The sequence below is a fragment of the Hippopotamus amphibius genome, chromosome 13 (assembly GCF_030028045.1).
Source record: "Hippopotamus amphibius kiboko isolate mHipAmp2 chromosome 13, mHipAmp2.hap2, whole genome shotgun sequence".
NCBI classification, from domain to species: Eukaryota; Metazoa; Chordata; class Mammalia; order Artiodactyla; family Hippopotamidae; genus Hippopotamus; species Hippopotamus amphibius.
In genome coordinates, this window is record NC_080198.1 from 64,069,973 (window position 1) to 64,077,969 (window position 7,997).

The following is a 7,997-nucleotide window of genomic DNA, read 5'->3' on the forward strand; positions in this document are numbered from 1 at the left end:
ATGAATGACCTACCAGAGTTGTTCTTACTGAGATCAATGTTGAAGCTGGTTTAGCAGGGAGGCTTTTAAATGGTTATCCGGGCTTACCTAAAAAAAGGTTAACTATCATGGACAAAAGAAGACAAAGGGTCAGATTGTCGGAGTTGGCAGAACTGAAATAGATGATGACATTAGGGTATCAAATCAGCATTACTGGATGTATCATAGTGACATTAACTAACCTTGAGAAAGATTTTTGATTTAGGAGGAAATAATGAAAGGCCAAGGATGAATGCCCTGAAGCATTCAAATGATGTTGTTTAGCAGCCTTTTACAAACAAAAAACTAAAAGTCAAGAAAGAGTTTAGGCCTGGATTTACAGACTTGCAGTGTGATGAAAATCAGAAATATATGGTCTCCACTGTAAAAATAATGATTCTATCTTTCTGAAATATTTTGAATCACCTGTTTATGTTTGTCCTACTTCAGGTGACTGAACCCTGTACATGCAGAGGTATCTTTAAATCTCAAGCACCTAGAACATAGTAGTTGTCATTGCTGAACGTTTGGTCTGACTCTTTTGGTTGTAAGGAACAAAGTCATTTAAAAATGCTCCTGGTAGGGCTTCCCTGGTGGTGCAGAGGTTAGGAACCCGCCTGCCAATGCAGGGAACACGGGTTCGAGCTCTGGTCCAGGAAGCAGCCAAGCCAGTGCGCCACAACTACTGAGCCTGCACTCTAGAGCCCGCGAACCACGACTGCTGAGTCCATGTGCCACAACTAGTGAAGCCTGTGTGCCTAGAGCCCAAGCTCTGCAGCAAGAGAAGCCACAGCAGCGAGAAGGCCACACACCACAACAAATAGTCCCTGCTCTCCGCAACTAGAGAAAGCCCGCTCGCAGCAACGAAGACCCCAACACAGCCAATAAATAAAATAAATAAATTAAAAAAAAACAGTCTTGAAGGTTAGAATTGTGGGTTGGAGCAAATAATCACATAATAGGGAACTTATATATTTTTAAAAAATGCTCCTGTAATAGCGTTTTAATATAAGGCTCAGTGAGAGAGATGAGGCTTTCACTGAAATATATGAGAAAGATCCAGAATAGAATTTGGACATGTGGGAATTGGAACTAGATTCAAGGTAGCAATAGGGAGAAGCAAGAACTTTGGGCTCCACCCTTTAGAGACAGGAGATAAATATGAGCCCATACCTTCTTTCCCATTCCTCATTTTTGAGTCGTTTTTGTTTCCACTACAAACTGATTATATAGCTCTCTTTATACTTTATTCTTACTGATAATTTCTGCATTCTTATACATCTGCTTTAGCATCATAAATTTTGATCCTTATTTGAATTCCCGGGCTCGCTGCATTTTTTAATTTCTAGTTCTCGTTGTTACCTGCCTGATTTTCTCTGTAGATCTTAATATCTGATCCGGAATACACAGTGTTATTGGCCCACATAATCCCAGCTTTTGCAGAGCTTTTCAGGCTTATTCACCTTTTAGGCTTCCTGGCTAATCTCTAAATTTCCTGACTTGGGTTAGCTGCTCATTCTCGGTCCTGTCAACTAAGATCATATGGGGAAGGGGGTGTCTCATGATGGAAAACGTGGCCACTTCGTGCTATCTGTTCACTACAAGCTCTGAGTGTTATTGAGATGTCTAGTACAAGCACAGTTTTTTCGCATTAGACGTCAGTTGTTGGTAGTGCATATATTTAATTAAAAATGATGACATATAGATATTATTTCTGTAAAAGCAATATAGAAACATCAAACCATAATTATATTAAATACTATGGAAGATAAATGAATTTATTAAAGTAAAAACATTCCTCATTGTATACATTGAAATTCTAGAAAAATTAACATAATCAATTGTTTATTGTTAATAAACTGCAATGATCATCTTGAATTTATAAATCAAATTATATGCAACTGGTAAAGCATTTTGTTTGATTTCAACTTGTAAATCATAGAATAGAATCTTAAATGTGGAGGTAACTTTATTTCATGTCATATTCTAGAGATTTTCTTTTGTTATTTTATTAGCATGTGTTTTCTTTTTCCATTTACCAGGTAAACTACTTCAAGTCAAGCAGTTTTCAATTAATATTGTATTCTCCCACAAAGTTTAACAGAATTGTGAGTAGACTATTAAAGGAATGTTGTTGAATGGCTGAGTGACTTCAGGTTTTATGAATTCACAGTTTTCAATTTAAAGTTGGAGATGTTTGATACTTATGTGCATATATATATGGGCATGTACATGCAGGCACATACACACACACATTATTAAATGCCTATACGTTATAACTAATTAATGCCTTTTGCCCCCAAGCCCACATAAGTGATAAAGGAATTGCTATAGGGAAATTTCATAAGAAAGTACATATGCGTGATAGCTCTTCCCTGTCTTGTACTATTTGGCATTCAACTTTTTTTACACTTATTAAAATGTGAAGAGATATAAGTAATAAAAGTGAGAGCAAGATTCTTTAGGCTGTTCTGCTGACTCACTCTCATAGCATGAGGCGATCTGACTGTAACTGTCATTATCTTTTTTTCCTTTTTCATTTATGTGGAGTCAATTTATGTCTCTATTAATTAACTCTCAAAGGCTAATAGCACCCTCATAAAAAGAGCCAGAGATTCACTGTCTACTTTCAATATGTATCTATGAATACTGAAGATCAGAATCCAATTTTTGTATCATTAAAACATAACTGCGGGAATTCCCTGGCTGTCCAGTGGTTAGGACCCCAAGCTTTCACTGCCGAGGGCCCAGGTTCACTCTCTAGTCAGGAAACTAAGATCCTACAAGCTGCACAGTGTGGCCAAAAAAACCAAACCAAAACAAAACATAACTGCTTCTTCTTACTCTTTCAATTTCCTTTTCTTCACATTAGCAGTCCAGTGAAAAAGGGAGAGAAATGCATGAATAAAAGAGATAAACATTATATTTTTAATCCATTATAGTGACCACTCCGGAATAGCTCCTTTTAGGGAAAGAATCAAAGATCAAAGATTCCCCACACATTTAAGAACCACTGTGGGCAAGTATTGTGCAGGTACTGGTAATAAATAAATAAAACTGATTTCCTGCCTTTCAAATATTTATATTATAGGTGGGGAAGACAGATTTGCAGACAAATAAATGAAATAAAGTGTTATAAAACCCCTATTAGAAATTCAGCATGGAAAAAAAATCCTGGTCTTCAAATTCAAGGTGCATGAAATGTGATTTTGTTTTTTTTGGAGTTTAGCCTATTTCTATTTCAACTCCCATTCTGCTGGGTAACAGAAGTTTAATCTTAGAATCTCAGTGAATTTAAGATAGTCTCAGGAAACTTTCTGCATTCCCTTAGTCGTTTTACAATTTTCTCAGTCAGTTCAGAGTCCACCCTCCCACTAATGCTCAGAATTATATCTGTGTTCTAAGGGATCTCTCAGGGCCCAGATGCAGTGGAGGAAGAGGAAATAGAAAAGCCACAATCTGATGAAGAGCTGTCACCCTCTGTTCATACCTGTCTCTGTTAAAATGTTCATATACTCATTGGCTGCCTAGTTATTGGTCCCTGCAATTTTCTGCTTCTTCCTTTTTAATCTCACTTAAACCCTAATCCAGAAGACCAGATCTTTAAGGTATTTATGAGCTCTTATGATGCTTATAACAAACAACTGGTTTTTCCTAACACCACACCGGGTACAAGCAAACTCTAGAGTCTGTTTCAGGCATTTCTACTCAACCACTCATTAATTCATCTTGTCTCTGCTACTTTTAGCCCTGGGAGCTCCACTCTGGCAGCCAAACACATGTTCTCTCTGCTCTCATGCTCCATCTTCCTCAAGCCCTTGAGGCTTTCCACTGTATTTTCCTATGAAATGAGGCCAAAAAGATAGGGCTCAGGGTCCACTCTCAGGATGCAGCCAGCAACTCATTCTCTTCATCTCCATTCTGATTCTCCCATTTCTCCCCAGCCCATGGAATATTTCTTTCCTCTAGAATGGGAAAATTTTGCTTTTACATCACCATACATTTTCCCAAGTCTATGATTTATCGGCATAAAATTTATGCTCTGCATCTTTCAAGGGTTAGTTTTGGAAGCTCTGATACCTAAGATATTATACATCAAAAGCTTTTGCTTCAGAAATGAAAACAACTTTTTTTTCTCCTTTTTGGTGGAATCATTGCTCCCTTGAGGCAACGGATACTCGCTGTCTACTCTGAATAGAAAATAAGCTATGTGGATAAAAGAAATGACTAGAACAAAAGATAAAACCATTGATAACCTGTCTGGACTCTACCCTTGCCCTCTGGTTTCATACTGAGTTAGGCAAGTGGGAGGGAAGGACAGGAGATGCGAGAAGAGAGGAATGGGAGGTCAGGATATTCTTCCAGCTCTTTTCTTCCGGGTTCACCACAGGCTGGCTCTACCCTCTAACTAAAAGGCAACTTGAGGCAGCCCTCTTCCTATGCTGCTCCCTCCAGCTTCCAGTAACTACAGTTGCTACCTGCCCCTTCCGGCCAAGGGAGTTAAAATTTCCACCATTGTTAACCTCAGGGTACTGCTCAGTCCTTTCTTTGTTTCCATACATCTTGCGTACACATTTCTGGTTAGCCTCTTTATTACGATCTTCGGATTACCCAGTTTGATATGTCATCATTTTTCCTGCCAGGACCTTAATTGATCAGTGGTATCACAAACTAGGACAGGTATTATGGGCAGAGGAGCTAATTTAGAGAAAAATATAGTGAATACAATCTCTACTCCTATCTTCTAGTATCATCTAATCTCTAAAGACACAAGAGTGATATAGTTCAGCCATTCTCAAAATGGTCTTTGGACTGCTAAGGGTCCCTAAGATCCTTTCAGGGTATTGTCTCAGTCAAAATTCATAAAAATACTAAGACTCTCTTGACTTTCACTGTGTTGACCTTTGCACTGGTAGGTCTAAAAGTAATAGTATAACTGCTGGCATCTTAAGGTGATTCAAAGGCAATAGCAGCAAACGGTTCTAGTAATCACTGTATTTTCACTGCCACAACTCATACTTTTTAAAGAAACACACAGCCAGTTTCACCTAAGAATATTTGTGATTGAGCACTGAAAAATATTATTTTGCATTGAATCTCATGGTTGAGTACATGTTCTACTGTATACCAAACTATGATGGTTAACTCAATAAAAAACACTTGTGTGTGGTATGAGCTGCAAGTTGAACTGGCCACTCTTTTTCATGGAACACCATTTTTAATGGAAAGAACAACTCACAGGCAAACTAGGGTTATTTAGACTTGGATATCTGTCAGATATTTTTTCAAAAATGAATGAAGTGAGCCTGTCACTTTAAGGAAACTAGGCAACAGTATTTATTGCCAAGGACAAAATTTAAGCTTTCAAACTGAAATTAGAATTTTAGAATACTAGTTTCCACCTTTATGAACTTGACCAACTTTTCTGATGTGACTTGTGGTGACATTAACAAATGTGACTTTTTTTGCTGTTGTATAATGAAATGTGTTTGCATAACTCAGTGAGTTAATTTTTTCCAAATGATCAATGCATGATGTTATAAAATTATGCATGAATAAAAGATCAATTCAAAGTTTAAGCTAGACCAATTGCTATAGACTGAATGTTTGTTTCCTCCAAAATTGATATGCTGAAACCTAATCCCCAACGTTTGGTATGTGGAAGCGAGGGCTTTGGGAGATGATTAGGTCATCTCTATGCATTAGTGTCCTTATAAAAGACACCCCAGAGAGCCCCCTTGCCGGTTATGACACTTAAGGACACAGAGAAAAGATTGTTGTCTATGAACCAGGAAGTAGGCTCTTGCCAGACACCAAATCTGCAGGTGCTTTGATCTTGGACTTCCCAGACTCCAGAACTATGACAAGTAAATTTCAGTGTTCTATGCTATGGTTATAGCACCCCAAACAGACTAAGACACCAATTAAATGTATTATAACAGAGTATGAAAAGTTCATTGATATGGATTCAGATTCCATATTGAAACTAAAGCTTTAAGTTGTCACCACTTGATAAGTTTTGGTATTGTATAAAAGAGAATATTAAACATCTGAAAAGGCTATTTAAATACTTTCTCTCTTCCCACTACTTATTGGTAGAAGGCTAGATTATTTTTACATATTTCAACCAAGATAGCATATCACAGTAGCATGCATGTACAGGCAGATAGGCGAATCCAGCTGCTTTTATTAAGCTAGTTTCCATCTAGCTTAAAGACATTTGCAAAATGTAAAACATTGACCTATACAGCAAATTTCTTTGGAAAATGTACTTATTTTTATAAAATTATGTTATTTCTATTTCAATGTAATGGGTTTATGGTTGTTATTTAAACATAGTATATTTACATATACCATTTTAATTTCTATTATAGTAAATATCTGCAGATATTAATATACCCTACATAAACACAGGTCTTTAGCTTCTTCAGAATTATTAAGAGTGTAAAGGTATACTAAGGTAGAAAACTTCTAAGAACTGACACAAATGATTTGGAGGAAAAAAAACACATGTAAGTGACTGATCTAAACAACTTACATTACAGTTTACTTGAAAACACTCAAGGGTGTCTCTCTGACCTGTCTCCATAATATAAGGTTTCAAAGCTTTAGTTCTGCCCCTGATAACAACAGCATAACAAAATCTAGAGATCACTTTAACTGACAGTCATCCAACCCTCCCAATTCTCCCTCAGAACTGCAGACTTGAGGGCTTTGCTGTCTTGCTTTAGCTTTCTTTATCTCTAACAAAGTTACACTAGAAAAATATGTACTCTAAGATCTACATTATCTCCCTTCTATTTTCTCAGAGCGCAATTTCCTTTATTTTAAATTTATATATGGGGAATTCCCTGGTCGTCCAGTGGTTAGGACTCTGTGCTTCCACTGCAGGGGGGGAGACGGTTCGATCCCTGGAAGGGAAGATCCTGCAAGCTGCACAGCATGGCCAAAAAAAAAAAAAAAATTATGATTGGCATTCCATTTTCAACATGAATTTGAAATCCTGTGTGAAATCCACATGGAAATGTGCAGCAGAGAGCATGGTCAGAGAAGGGAGATGGCCCAGGCATATCTGTTGGAGGGGATCCTTCACATACAGACAGTCGCAGAAGTCAAAGGTTTGAATGGGGGGCATGCAAAGAGAGAAGAGGACAATGAAGAGAACCCTGGGGAATGTCCACGTTTAAAAGAAATACAGATGAAAATAAACTGGAAGAGACAGCCAACGGTTTATGAGAAAAAGACAGTAGAGCTGCAACTTAGCAATAAGGGAACGTTCAGCTGTGTTGTTCTGAGACGGTAGGACTGATTAAATGGGAAGTGAGTAGTGGCTCAGAAGGTCATTGGCATCATAACCAGAAACAGTTTGGGGAGGGATGTGAAGGTCAAAGCTAGATGACTAGAAGTTTCAAAGAAAATGGAAAGTAAGAAATTGGAAACATTGAACCTAGCCTAACATTTCCAGAAGTTTGAAATTAAGGACACAGCCAAAAGTTCTACCTAGTTGTGCTTACAAGTGGATATTGTTTCTGTTTTTTAGTTTTGGTTTTGCTATTGAAAAAAAAATCTGATAAGCTATGCACAGGAAGCTACACAGGCTGGATCAGTCTTGCAAGGGCTACTATAACATACTCCCGCAGAATAGGGCTTAAACGACAGAAATTTATTTGCTCACCATTGTGGAGGCTGGAAGTCCAAGATCAAGGTGCTGGCAGGGTTGGTTCCTAGCGAGAGCTCCCTCCTTGCCTTGCTAGCAGACGGCTGCCTTCTCGCTGTGTTCTCACATGGCCTTTCTTCTGTTCATAGACATTCCTGGTGTCTGTTCCCCTTCTTATAAGGACACGAGTCTTATTGGATTAAGGCTTCACCCTTATGACCTCACCTTAATTACCCCATTAAAGGTGCTATTTTCAGATAAAGTCACACCAGGGATGGAAACGCCAACATATGGATTTAGGGAGGGGGAGGAGACACAATTA